The sequence below is a fragment of the Lactuca saligna genome, chromosome 8, assembly GCF_052625555.1.
Source record: "Lactuca saligna cultivar CGN05327 chromosome 8, ASM5262555v1, whole genome shotgun sequence".
NCBI lineage: Eukaryota > Viridiplantae > Streptophyta > Magnoliopsida > Asterales > Asteraceae > Lactuca > Lactuca saligna.
In genome coordinates this window covers 119236584-119249328 of record NC_136424.1, presented here as the reverse complement: position 1 = coordinate 119249328, position 12745 = coordinate 119236584, and the positions used below count along the sequence as shown (strand labels likewise).

Sequence of the window (12745 nt, the reverse complement as noted above, 5' to 3'; positions counted from 1 at the left end):
ATTCATCCATATTGCAATCTTTTGTCAAATGCGGGCCACTACATCTCTCACAACTAACTCGAATTGCATGAATTGATTGGTCCATTTGAGTCAATCTCTGGTCCATAGTATTTAGCATTGCCATCATAGCAGCCATTTCGTCAGAATGTGCACCCCCAACTCCTTTCACACTTTTATTCCTTGGATTGTGGTATTAACGAGAATGCTTTGCAAATTCTTCAACCAATTCCTTGACCTCGCCCGAATTTTTCTTCGTAAGCGGTCCTTGAGGATCAAGGAGTAGTCTTGTCATTACATTGACCCTGTCATAGAATACGGACACTTCTTGTTGAATGTTAAGGTCATGTTGAGGACAATTCCGTAACAACCCTTTATAATGCTCCCATGCTTCGTAAAGTGACTCCCCCGGGTTTTGCTCAAAATTAGTTATTGCCTTCTTGAGTTTAGCTATCTTGGATGGTGGACATAATTGTTTTAGAAACTGCTCACGCATTTAAGCCCAAGTAGTGATTGTACCAGGTGGAAATGCTTTTTAACCAATCCTTTGCAGCTCCTTTAAAGGTAACGAGCAGCATCCTTAGCAAGATGGTATCTGTGTTAACATTCGGGACATTGAAGTAATCAACAATATCGTTCACTTCATCTAAATGCTTGAACGCATCCTCGTGATCTTTTCCATAGAATGGGATATCCTTTAGTATAGAAAGGATATGTCCTTTCAGCTCGAATGTGGCAGTGGCAGGAATAGCGGGTTGTACTAAGCCTGAACCAACATCATCTCGAATTCTCTTTCTGTAAGCTCCCATGGACATTTCTTCAATATTCGCCATCTCGTTTCTTGGCTCGTCTTCGATTTCACTTGTATAGAGACCAAACTCGGCTTTGGATTCGTATTCGGATTCGTTTGGGATGGGTATTTGATCGATGCTTTCAACTTTGCTCTTGTCCTTTGAAGATGAACTTGACTCTCCCAATTTCTTTCCCGACTTCTTTGAGAATACTGATTTGAGTTCTTGTAAAGGTGTCTTCTTTGGTGTTTGATCTTCTTTCACGTTCTTATCTTTCTTTTTGTGAAGGGCAGACTCTAGCTCTTCAAGAGGTGGCACCAAAGGTGTGTTAGAACCTCTGGTCATGAACTCCTACAAAATAAACAAAAATAAAAACATAAAACTGAACTAAGGCAGAAAAATAAACCAAAAACTAAAGAAAACTGGAATTCACAGAATCCACATCGTGGAAGGCTGATCCACGTCATGGGTCCTGTAACTAAAAAAAATTCTATGATAGAGAAATAAATTTTTGCAATTATTACCCCACAAAAATGAACGATTAATCAAAAGCAAATAAACAAACAATAACTAAGTCGTTCCCCGACAACGGCGCCAAAAACTTGATATGCACAAAAGTACCCACTAATTTTAATATTTATAACCTAGCAAACTTAGACTAACTATGCACCTATAGGCAGTATACCTAATCAGATTATAGTATAGCTTGGGTAAGTCGGATATCGATCACAGGGAATGGTGTTACTAATTCATCTACTTGCTATCAAATTAACCTAATTATTAACAAGTTTAAAAAGGGTTTTATCTGATTTTACAAGATCAGACAAACTTAACTCAAATTCAATCAATAAGTAAAAACACTCTTGTTTAGTTTGAATCCACTTCGTCCTTATGGCCAGCTAATAATTATGGATTATCAAGTTGGTTATTATTATATTATTAATTTAAGTCTAACTTTACCAATAATTAATTAATTCATGTAAAACTATGTATGGTCACACACAATTAAACATAGAACCAATTATGATTATGAATATGCTATGTAAGATTTATTATGCAAACGCAATTATAGTCATAATCTACGTTCTCTAGCACATCTAAATTTATTTACTTTAATAACTAACTCAGATTGGTCAATCCTAGCTCTAACAATTTAATGTTCACTAAATCACTAGGTAAGCAAGTTCATGCAGTTAATGGTCACCAAGCTACACAGAACATGAATTTAAGCAACTAAAGAAACAAACATAAGCATGCTAGGTAATGATAAATCAAACACAAGCAATTTACCAACTAAATAAATCCATGTAAAATTAAGCTATTCATAAGTTAGGAGCTTCATCTAGCTAGATAAGAGTAGCTAGATTCAACTGCTCATAATAGAAACTAACAATCAAACACAAAATAAATAGGCAAGCATGTTCATAAGTATCAAATAAGTAAACTAAATTATGAACGTCTACTCCTTTGGTGTTGAAAACCTTTTTCCGGAACTTCTCCTCTACTAAAAATCATCTTCTGGAAATCCTCCAATCAACCAAAATCCCCCCAAGTCGTAATGGCCAAGAGGCTCCATGACGTGATTTCGGTTGAATCCGTAAATTTCTTCATCTTTTGCACTCCAAGTCTCCAATGTTCCATATATTGTCACTTCTGGTCTCTCTCTTCGAAAATACTTTATTTTGGTTGCAGATAACATTTTATCCTTATAAGTACCATAATTCTATGCAAATGACCAAAATATTAATAAAAATGTAGATCAATATTACCTAAAAATATGTATAAATATGGCAATAACATAACCCATGACTTTACCCATTCCTTATGCTCCATGGGTTTTAATCTCCATGGAGTATCCATGGGTCACCACATGGGTTAACCCAACATAAGGAATCATGAATCATAAGCCCACATATATAAGAATGAATGATTTACACAATCAATCCCCATATATTTAATTAGTCTCTTTTGATCGCTAAATTAAGTCCAAATTAATTCTTGATTAATACTAATTAAATAACATGATTTCATATTAATATATTAGAACTTATAATGTATTAATATGTCACAAATGTCCTCTTCTCACAAACGGTCTATCCAAATGTTCCGATGCCATGCAACCCAAATGGACAATGCCGAGTCAGGTCAAGTACATACCAATTATAGTTATGGACTTAGACACTAATCCAACACCTACCACTAACATGCTCATAAACTCAGGCCAAACACTCGACATACGCATGCACTCCATCCTCACTTCCCAGAGGAACACTAAACATAACGCAACTGGTCGGCTGCCCATACAACTCACCTTACCACTAACTGCCACATGACCCTCTATTGGCGCCAGATAACTATCGCATGAATAAAATCACATGTTGCATAGTTTAAACAATCTTAGACTAAAAGATTCAATCCTACAACGGTTACACTCATATAAGAGTTGTGCAGTAGGACCAAATCCCTTATCCTAAGATCATTTAAACCATGTAGCATGTAACTTAATGTATTCACTCAATAGCCAGTTCACAAGCGAAAGAGTTATACAACAATAAATCAAGGCTTTTATAAGTGATAAGGCATCATATATCAAGAAATTCTATCATACAGCTCCTGAAGATCCCTATCCTATTGCTAGCATGTTATTCTAATAAATCAAAACATAATCTCAATTAACTGTGTGGTAGTTTGGGGTCTACTAACTGGCTTCGGCTGATCGTACACATCACATCCTCCTTGATTATTTTAAAAACCATTTAAAAATTGTTTTTATAATATTTTTCCTTAGTTTGAGACTAGATTCACACGATTGTTCCTCCAATTCACTCAAACCAAGGCTCTGATACCAACTTGTAACAACCATCAAATTCATGAAAAATTTAAATTTTTAAAGCCAATCCACAAATCATCATTGTTTACAACTTAGTTTTCAAAACATGTTCATATCCGAGTTTTCCCAAAATCATAAATCAAAACACGAGGAGGTGCATGATCATGCCTTCGCCTTCCCGCGATCATCTGAGGTACCTGAAACATAACCCAAAACTGTAAGCCCAAGGCTTAGTGAATTTCCCCCAAAGTACCAATACAACACATAATCAATAATAATAATAGTAAACATCATGCATACAGAGCCTTCAGTCTGTCTGGAATGTGCCATCAACCTACATTCTATCTAGTACGCTCACAGAACCTTCAGCATGACTGGTAAGTACCATCGGGCCATCTACCTATCTGGAACGTTCTTTAGGCATTTAGCCTGAATGGTACACCCTACTGGCCTACAATCTATTTGGGATGCCCTGGGTCTCTAGGCCTTGAGCACATAGTAGGACCGCCTTAACCTAACATACGGTCACATATCAAACATATACCATATCAAACCCTAGATAGCATATACAAACAATCATACAGATCTAATAGATCACTAAGCAAAGCATCATCCTATATATCAGGATACAGATCTAACAAATCACTACAACATACAAGCATGCAATAAATCAGGATAACAATCCAAAAGGGACAACGTCGGTGCCTTCGACCCAAAAGTATAGTGAGGAAAACTCACATCGCAAACAGAACAGAACTGATGAGGTACGACTCTGAATCTTAGCTCTCTAACTGATACATATTTCCACTAAGTGACCAATTCCATCAAAATCCCAAAATACCATCAAGGTCAAACTTAGTCAAAGTTAAAGTCAACTGATCAACCCACTAAGTCAACCCAGTCGAATCAACTCAACAAGGCTGACCCATGCAAGTACGTGGGTCGTACTTTGGAGGTATGCTTAACGTATGTGAATCCTTGCAGAAAACCACCATCAGGGTGGTTAACCAAGTACGCGAGGCATACTCCCATGTACACGAGGCGTACCCTTACAGCCTCCAAACTCAATTTAGTGCTTAATAACTTAAGCACTTAAGCCCAAATTTCAGATCCATTTCCAAAACACACCCTAGAGTCATAAAGTTTCTACTTTATGACTTTACTTGTCTAATAAGAGCTTAACACAAGGTCATAATCCATTAAGACCTCATACAAGATGCATGGAGCAAAACTAACCAAGGGACTTCATTTTTATGGCTAAGGACCCTTCCTAGGTTTTGAAAGGACATATCAAAAGACACGAACAAACCATGCACAAGATGGAACCTTTGGGACAAGAACAGCAACATAAAACACCCAAAAAAACAAATCTAACAACCAAGACATCAAGGTATAGACTTTATACCTTTTGGAACTTCTCAAGAAGGCAAAAATCCCAGATCTACAAGCTTGCTTCCACTTTAAGGATCCTTAATGAAACTTATTCCTCCTTCAACACACCAAGAACACACTCTTGAGCTCAAAACTCAATCTAAGAGGGCTAGGGTTTGCAAAAACGTCTCAAAGGATGTGGAGGCTGAAAAGGTGAGGAGAAATGAGACATAATGTTGCTTAAATACCACCCAAACCCTAAAAACTAGGGTTTCCTCTTGACGCTAGTACGCCCTGCGTATATAAGTGTACGCCTAGCGTACTAGGGCGTGCCCTAGTACGCTCAGCATACACACATATATGCATGGTGTAATCCTCCTGCCATAATTACAAAATTGCCACTAGGGCTCAAAGCATAACTTTTTGGACTTAGGGACCAAAATGACATGAAATAAAATTATAGGGATGAATTTAGAAGTATCTGAACACCAGGATGTTACAGTACAAGTTCCTTCTCAAAAATCAACTTCAATATAACTTGACCCTTTTTCAACGATTTACTAGGTCTATAACGGTGTCATGATCATCAGTATGTGGAATGTAATAGTAAGTATATCTAAGATTTCCTTTCCTTCAATGTTGTATTTACATGGTCCTCATATTTTGAAGGCTCACCTAACCAATGGTTTTTACTTCGGGTACCGTAAATAGGGCTACATGATGCAACCTGATTCTAAGGGGTTTTTCTTAATGTTTCTATCAAAAATAAATATGTGAATTGATGAAATTACAGACGTGATATCACTAGAAAGAAAATGGTCAAGAGTTGCGCATGTGATCATGTTTTGACGATGAATTTAGTATTGAGCTAAAGTAAGGAGGTAAAAGAGTAACCAATGAGAAAGTGTTATTGAATGTGTGTCTTACTTTTTTTGATTATGGAGTAATTCTGGTATTTATAAGGTTTGTGAGTGTTGGGGTTGGGATTTGGGGGTTTGGAGGGAAGGTGTTCTATTTATCGTTATTAAGGTACAAGATACCATATCAGGATTGTATTTGATAGGTAGTAAGATGGGATTAATTATTTGTTGGTTGCATGTCTGTTCTGGTGAAGATGACACCCATGGTTAACCCTCCAATCTTGTTTGTATGGGAATCGATATGCACAGTCTTTTAGTGTATTAGGTTGTATCTAATCTAACTGAGACATATGGATTTTAACATGGATTTGGCACTGCAATTTAGCCGGTGGGGTACCATGTGTACTTCCATGCGTTGAATGAGGTAAAATATAACACTATTACTATATATATATATATATATATATATATATATATATATATATATATAAATTAATTTTAAATTAAAAAAATTGTAAATTTAAAATGTAACATCCTAAAAATAATAGTAAAAATTTTCATTTTTAAACCATCAAGTCATACAGCTATACAGTCCAAAACCAACAAAGTAAAGATGTACTTTCAAACATCAGAGTAAATTAAGGTAATCAGTGCAGAAAAAGCCATCAGGGGATACAATACAGTTAAGTCGGGCCCTTTCCTTTGGAACTGGAAGTACCTAGAAAATGTTTAAAGTACAAAACGTAAGCACAAATGTAACATCCAAAGTTTTGTCATTTGTAGTCCATGGGAATGGAATGGTAAAGTCTTGAAGAGCCTAAGGGCTAAATTGTAAGTTTGGGATCAGGAAGAGTACGTTCCACATACATAATGGTACGCTAAGCGTACTAAGGCATGCCCTAGTACACTGGGTGTACACTTTTGTACGATGGGCGTACTTATAATAGGAGGAAACCCTAATGTCTTGGCTTAGGGGTTATATAAACATCCTTAAGACTCATTTCTCTCATCCTTATCAGCCTCCATCTTCCAGAAACGTCCCCAAACCCTAGTTATTATGTGAGAATGTGAGTTGGTGGGTATTTTGAGCTCTTGGAGGTAAAGGCATTGCACCAAGAAGTTGGAGAAGAAGATTGGCTTGAAGATATGAAGTTGGTGTGTGTTCTAAAAGCGCAAGGAGGTAAAAAGCATGGAACTTTATTCTTGTATGGGTTAGATCTAGTGATTCTTGGTTTTTGGTGCATGTCATGATTTGGACGAGATGAGCTGTCCTTTTAGGCTCTTGAAGGGATTATGAGTGTTAAAAATGAGTTCCCAATGACTTAGGTGTCCCATGAATGCATTAGAAGGGTCTTAACAGATTAAGACCTTAGATTAAGAGCTTTCTGGACGTCCAAAGTGATAAAGTTCGAGACTTTATGAGTCCTAGGAATATTTGGTCGATGGATCTGAAGTTTGGGCTTAAGTGCTTAAGCCATTAAGCACTTATGAGAATTTTTATTCAGCTCGCGTACGCCCCGTATAGGTAGAAGTACTCCCTGTGTACCGGATCAATGACCCGTTTTCCAGTCAATAGGAGTCGAAGTACGCCTCACATACCAGAGGGGTACTCCCCAACATACGTCCTTTGTTGGGGTTTTTGATATTGGGCTTCGAGTTTGGGCTGTCTATGGACTAGTTGGACTTGGACCTTTACTGGACATTATGGGTAAGGTGTTTTGGGCCAAGTCTTGGTTTTGGATCTTGGATGTAGGCCCAATTAGGTAGTTGGGCCCAGTTTGGAAAGTTGGGCCAAAGTTGGGCCTTGTTATATGGAATTGGATCATGGATTTGGTTTTGGGCCTTCGCCCCAAATTAGAGGAAAGCAAATTGGCTATTATTGTATGAGTGATTCTTGGTCAAGATTTATACTCGCATGTGTTGACTCATTATTTGCTATTCTGGATAATCTGGGATTGTCGATGAGACGGTGGTTCGGGAATCTGCTTCTTCGGTTCAGATCGGCATTTCAATTTGAGTTATCCTCACTATATCAACAGGATCTAAGGCACCAAGGTCGTCCCTTTCTCGTTTTGTATACTTGTATTGGTTTGATATGCGTATTGATCTGTTAGATCGACGTCTTGGTAATTAGGATGGTATTATGTTAGTGACTTGGTTTAGGTCGGTATCCTGGTATATAGGATGGTACTATGTTAGTGACCTGTTAGGCCGGTATCCTAGATAGGATGTTGCTATGCTATATGATCTGTTAAATTGGTTTGTTATATATGGATTGTTATGTGATTATCTGTTTATGTTCACATGATTGTTTGGTATGGGGGTTGGGTTGAGGTGGGTCCTGCTTCGTGCTGTAGGCCAACATACCTAGGGCGGATCGGATAAACTACAGACCCGGGAGGGCACATAGTCAGGCCGAAGTCCTTGCGAGCGGTCCGGATAAGCTGAAGGCCCCGCGGGGTGGTCTAGACGTGCCGAGGCTCGGAGAGTGGACCAGATAGACTAAAGGCCCGGTGCAGGCGGTCGAGTCATACTGTAGACTCAGAGAGTGGACCAGGTGCACTTAAGGCCCGATGTGGGCGGACCAGTCACTCTGTAGACTTGGGATGCATGGTTGTTCTGTACTTGTTGATACGATATGATTATGGTTATATGAGGTTGGTATTTTAGGGGTAACTCACTAAGCCTTCGAGCTTACATTTATCGATTATTATTTTAGGTTTGGGGATAACCGCGGAAAGGCGAAGGCATGACCGTACACTTTCCTTGATTTATGATTATGATTTCTGGGAACTCTGATATGAAACTGTTCTGGAAATCTTTTTGTAATAACTGTTGGCATTTTATATGTTTTTAAAAGTTTAAAATTTGGCTTGATTTTATGGGTGTTACAACAAAGCTTAGCGAGTTTTCCAAAATACCACATACATACAACGGGCCCAGTCCGACATATAAATTAGCCCAACCCAACATATCCATGGGCCCAACCCAACATGCATACCAATGAACTCAACCCAACACACAATGCAAGAGTCACAAAGACAACTAACATCCTACACAATATAATGAAAAGACTCACCTGACTCACGATATCAACTAAACCACAACTCAATGCCCTGCAATAGATGTTACACAACTCCTATCAAGACATACAAGGTCCAACCTTATTCTACACACTAAATCCAACAATCTTGACCAAAAGTCAAACCATGTTAACAAGTCAACGGTCAAAGTTAAGGTCAACAACCAACAATATCAACCATTGAGCCTCATGTTGGGACTGGCCCTTGGTCACATCGTGAGAACATACTCAACTTGATTCCAACTCGCCTCGCTCCAACTTAGCCAAATCGGTCACATACAACTTACTCAACAAGCATCACGACATGAACCCTCCTTGGTCACGTCGTGAGCACAACATGACAAGATAATCGTGGAATCCTCACTAGTTATGTTGTGACATCCTCAATGTCACATCGTGGTCATTGTTTGAGACACCAACTTAATGGTTTGAGTCCTTAATCCATTAAGCCTTCAACTCCTATTTTCTAGAAAGATTTAAGGGACTCCATAGATCCATAAAAATGGCAACTTTATGGACATGCATGCTCCATGAATGTCCTCTACCCAACCTAGGTCAAAAGCTAAGAAAATGATCTAAAACTCTTGCAAGGTCCACAATCCATAACCCATCCTTAGATCCACAGGATATGATGCTCAAGGGGCTCAGTAGGACCATAAAGTTGCCAGCTTTATTCCATCAATTTACTCAAATCAAAACAATGAATTAAAAGGGATCAAAACAACTTAGATCTAAAAGAATAAACCATAAAGGTAGAAGCTTGAATCCATATAAATGGTCCAGAAGGAGATACCAAAGATGAGAAGATGTATGCTTTCCTGATTCTTGCACCAATTCTCCTTATACTTCCTTCAAAGAGCACCAAAACCACCAAAGATGAGCCAAAACCACTAAAGATAAGAGAAAACCACCAAGAGAGATTAGGGTTAGGGTTTTCTAAGGTTTGAGGGTGATGGAGGCTGATAATGAGCCCTAAAATCGAGTTAATTGGGTGAAGGAAACCCTAAAAGATCATGGAATTGGGCTGCAACCTTCCTCACGTCGTGACCACATACGTGTCACCTCGTGACCACAGTCCAGATACGCGTTCCTTACTTTAGCTTGTCACTTTGTGGCCTCCTTATGGTCACGTCGTGACATTTTGTTTTTCCCAAAAACCAAGATTTTGACTCCTTAATGCCCTAAACCGAACCATTATGGAAAACTGGTGTTACATAAAATATTTAGAGGGTGTTTGAGATTTTATTTAGGTCGTGTTTGGGATTGCTTCTCAAACTTCTTATTGACTTTTTGGAAAAGCCAGAAATTCCTAGCTTTTTGAAAAAATCATTTTTTTCACTAAAAGTTACTGTTTACTAAACACCTTTTTAACTTATCGACTATTTGAAAACCCAATAAGTTAATAAGCCATATTAAAAAGGACTCCCAAACTCCCCCATTAAACTAACTTAATGACTTATTGACTTTTTCAAAAGTTAATTAACGAAAAAAAGTGTTTGGTAATATGAAAATAAATTTTAAAATAACTTTTCATCAATCTTAAAAAAAAAAAGATTTCAATAAGTTGGAATTTCTAACTTTTCAAAACTTCATATGATTTTTTTGGTTGTAAAAGTCAAATACTCCTTAAAATATGTACGAACTAACATAAATATTAAAAAAACAATTTATTGGCTTATTAATTTTTTTTCACCATAAAAGTTAATCCAAATATTTTAAAAAAAAATCATTTTCCCCTGATCATAAATCAATAAGTGTGCCCTAAAAGTCTTTTTAAAGTTTAAAATGAAATACTCTTGTATATTATTATTATTATTATTATTATTATTATTATTATTATTATTATTTTGATTTATTAATTTCGATGTATCTGAATCCGTTTTGTATAGGGGTGAGCACTTGAACCTGTGGACCGGACCGTTTTTTGGACCCCTGAGCCGATTCTCGGTTCGAGGATTCAAGTAAAATCGGACCGGGTTTTTTACCGGTCCAGTTCGACTGGTTACAAGTAAAAACCAGTTCTGAACCGACTTATTTTTTAAAAAAAATTGTATTTTGTGAATTCTTAAAACAATCATACCTCATTCGTTTAAAGTCAGATTGATATGCGGTTTTTTCCAACATATAATGTAGAGTTTGTAGGTGATTTTAGATTATAATTTTATTGTTTTTGGTGTTATACTCAATGAGTTACAATCCTCCAAGATGAGATATCAAAGCTGAAATATTTCAGCTTTTCAGCAAGAAATTTGAACTTTTGTATTTTGTGAAATTCTTTAAACAAATATATCTCATTCGTTTTAAGTCGGATGGACATGCAATTTTTTTCTAACGTGTAATTTTAAGTTTGTAGATAATCTTAGACTATATTTTTGTTGTTTTTGGTGTTATATTCGTTGAGTTACAATCATTCAAAGACGAGACATCAAAGCTGAAATATTTCAACTTTTCAGCAAGAAATTTAAACTTTCGTATTCTGTGAAATTCTTTAAACAAACATATCTCATTCGTTTTTAAGTCGGTTTGATATACGATTTTTTCCAATGTGTAATTTAGAGTGTTTAGATGATTTTAGACTATAATTTTGTCATTTTGGTGTTATAGTCGATGATTTACAATTCTTCAAAGACGAGATATCAAAATTGAAATATTTCAGTTTTTCAGCAAAAAATTTAAACTTTTATATTCTGTGAAATTCTTTAAACAAACATATTTTATTTGTTTTAAGTCGAATTGACATGTGGTTTTTTCCAACGTGTAACCTAGTATTTGTTGATGACTTTAGACTATAATTTGTTGGTTTTGGTATTATATTCAGTAAATTACAATCATCCAAACATATTGCATAAAGTATAAACAATCAAAGTTTGATCGGTTTAAATGACACAAGAAACGAAAACATATTCATTTTTACGAGTTGTACCGTATCAAACCCAAAAACGTATTCACTTCAACGAGTTGTAATATCAAACTCAACAACATATTTGTTTTAATGAGTTGTATTAAACAAAAAAAAAACATGTTTTAACAAGTTGTACCGTATGCATGTAAAGTTGGACTGATCAAAGTACCGAAAAAACCCGGACCTAGACCTAGACTTGATAAATGTTATCCGATCCAATCTACAATCCACAATATTCTCCGAAATCGGTCCCGTCCAAAAGTCACTTCTGTTGATTCGTATATTCAACTGTAAAGCATATTTACTCTAACTACTACAAAACTTAGGCCCTGTTTGATTTGGATCTAACCGGGTCAGGTCAGACAAACATGTCTGACTCGGTCAGCTCCATGTGTTGATGTCTCTGCTTTGCATCTCACTGGGTCAATAATGTTTGACTTGTTCATACAAAAAAAAAATTGATGACTGAATCTGAGTGAAATTCATTCCTCCATTGGCCCTGCACCACCCTCATCCACCTTCCTCGTAGCCAACGATTTAATCCTTAGAATGGAAAAAAGAAACACGAACACAAGCATACAACGAAAAGAAACACAAACATAATTGATCAGGGGAAGAAGATAACCCAAAATCGAAATTAGGCAACTTTGGTCTTTGAAGATACTTATTTTGGTCGAATCTACCACTATTTTAAATTCTATTGCATAATTAATTTCTGAAAATTACTAGTTGGATATTGAACTTTTATAATAAGTTATTGTTTTCATTATTATTATTATTATTATTATTATTATTTAACACTAAGATATCAGGGTAAAATTGTTATTTTATATAATCGGATCATTTTATATAGTGAGCGTTACATATACAATCGAACTGGTTTAGAATTTAGAATTTATTATACAACCTTTT

At 36.4% G+C, this 12745-nt stretch overlaps 1 non-coding gene across 1 annotated transcript; it reads left to right on the top strand.

The window, feature by feature from the left end:
* Positions 1 to 338: 338 nt before the first annotated feature.
* Positions 339 to 445, top strand: LOC145013440 (small nucleolar RNA R71). The gene has a single exon (XR_013665000.1). It is a non-coding gene; the product is annotated as a small nucleolar RNA R71 (small nucleolar RNA).
* Positions 446 to 12745: the final 12300 nt, after the last annotated feature.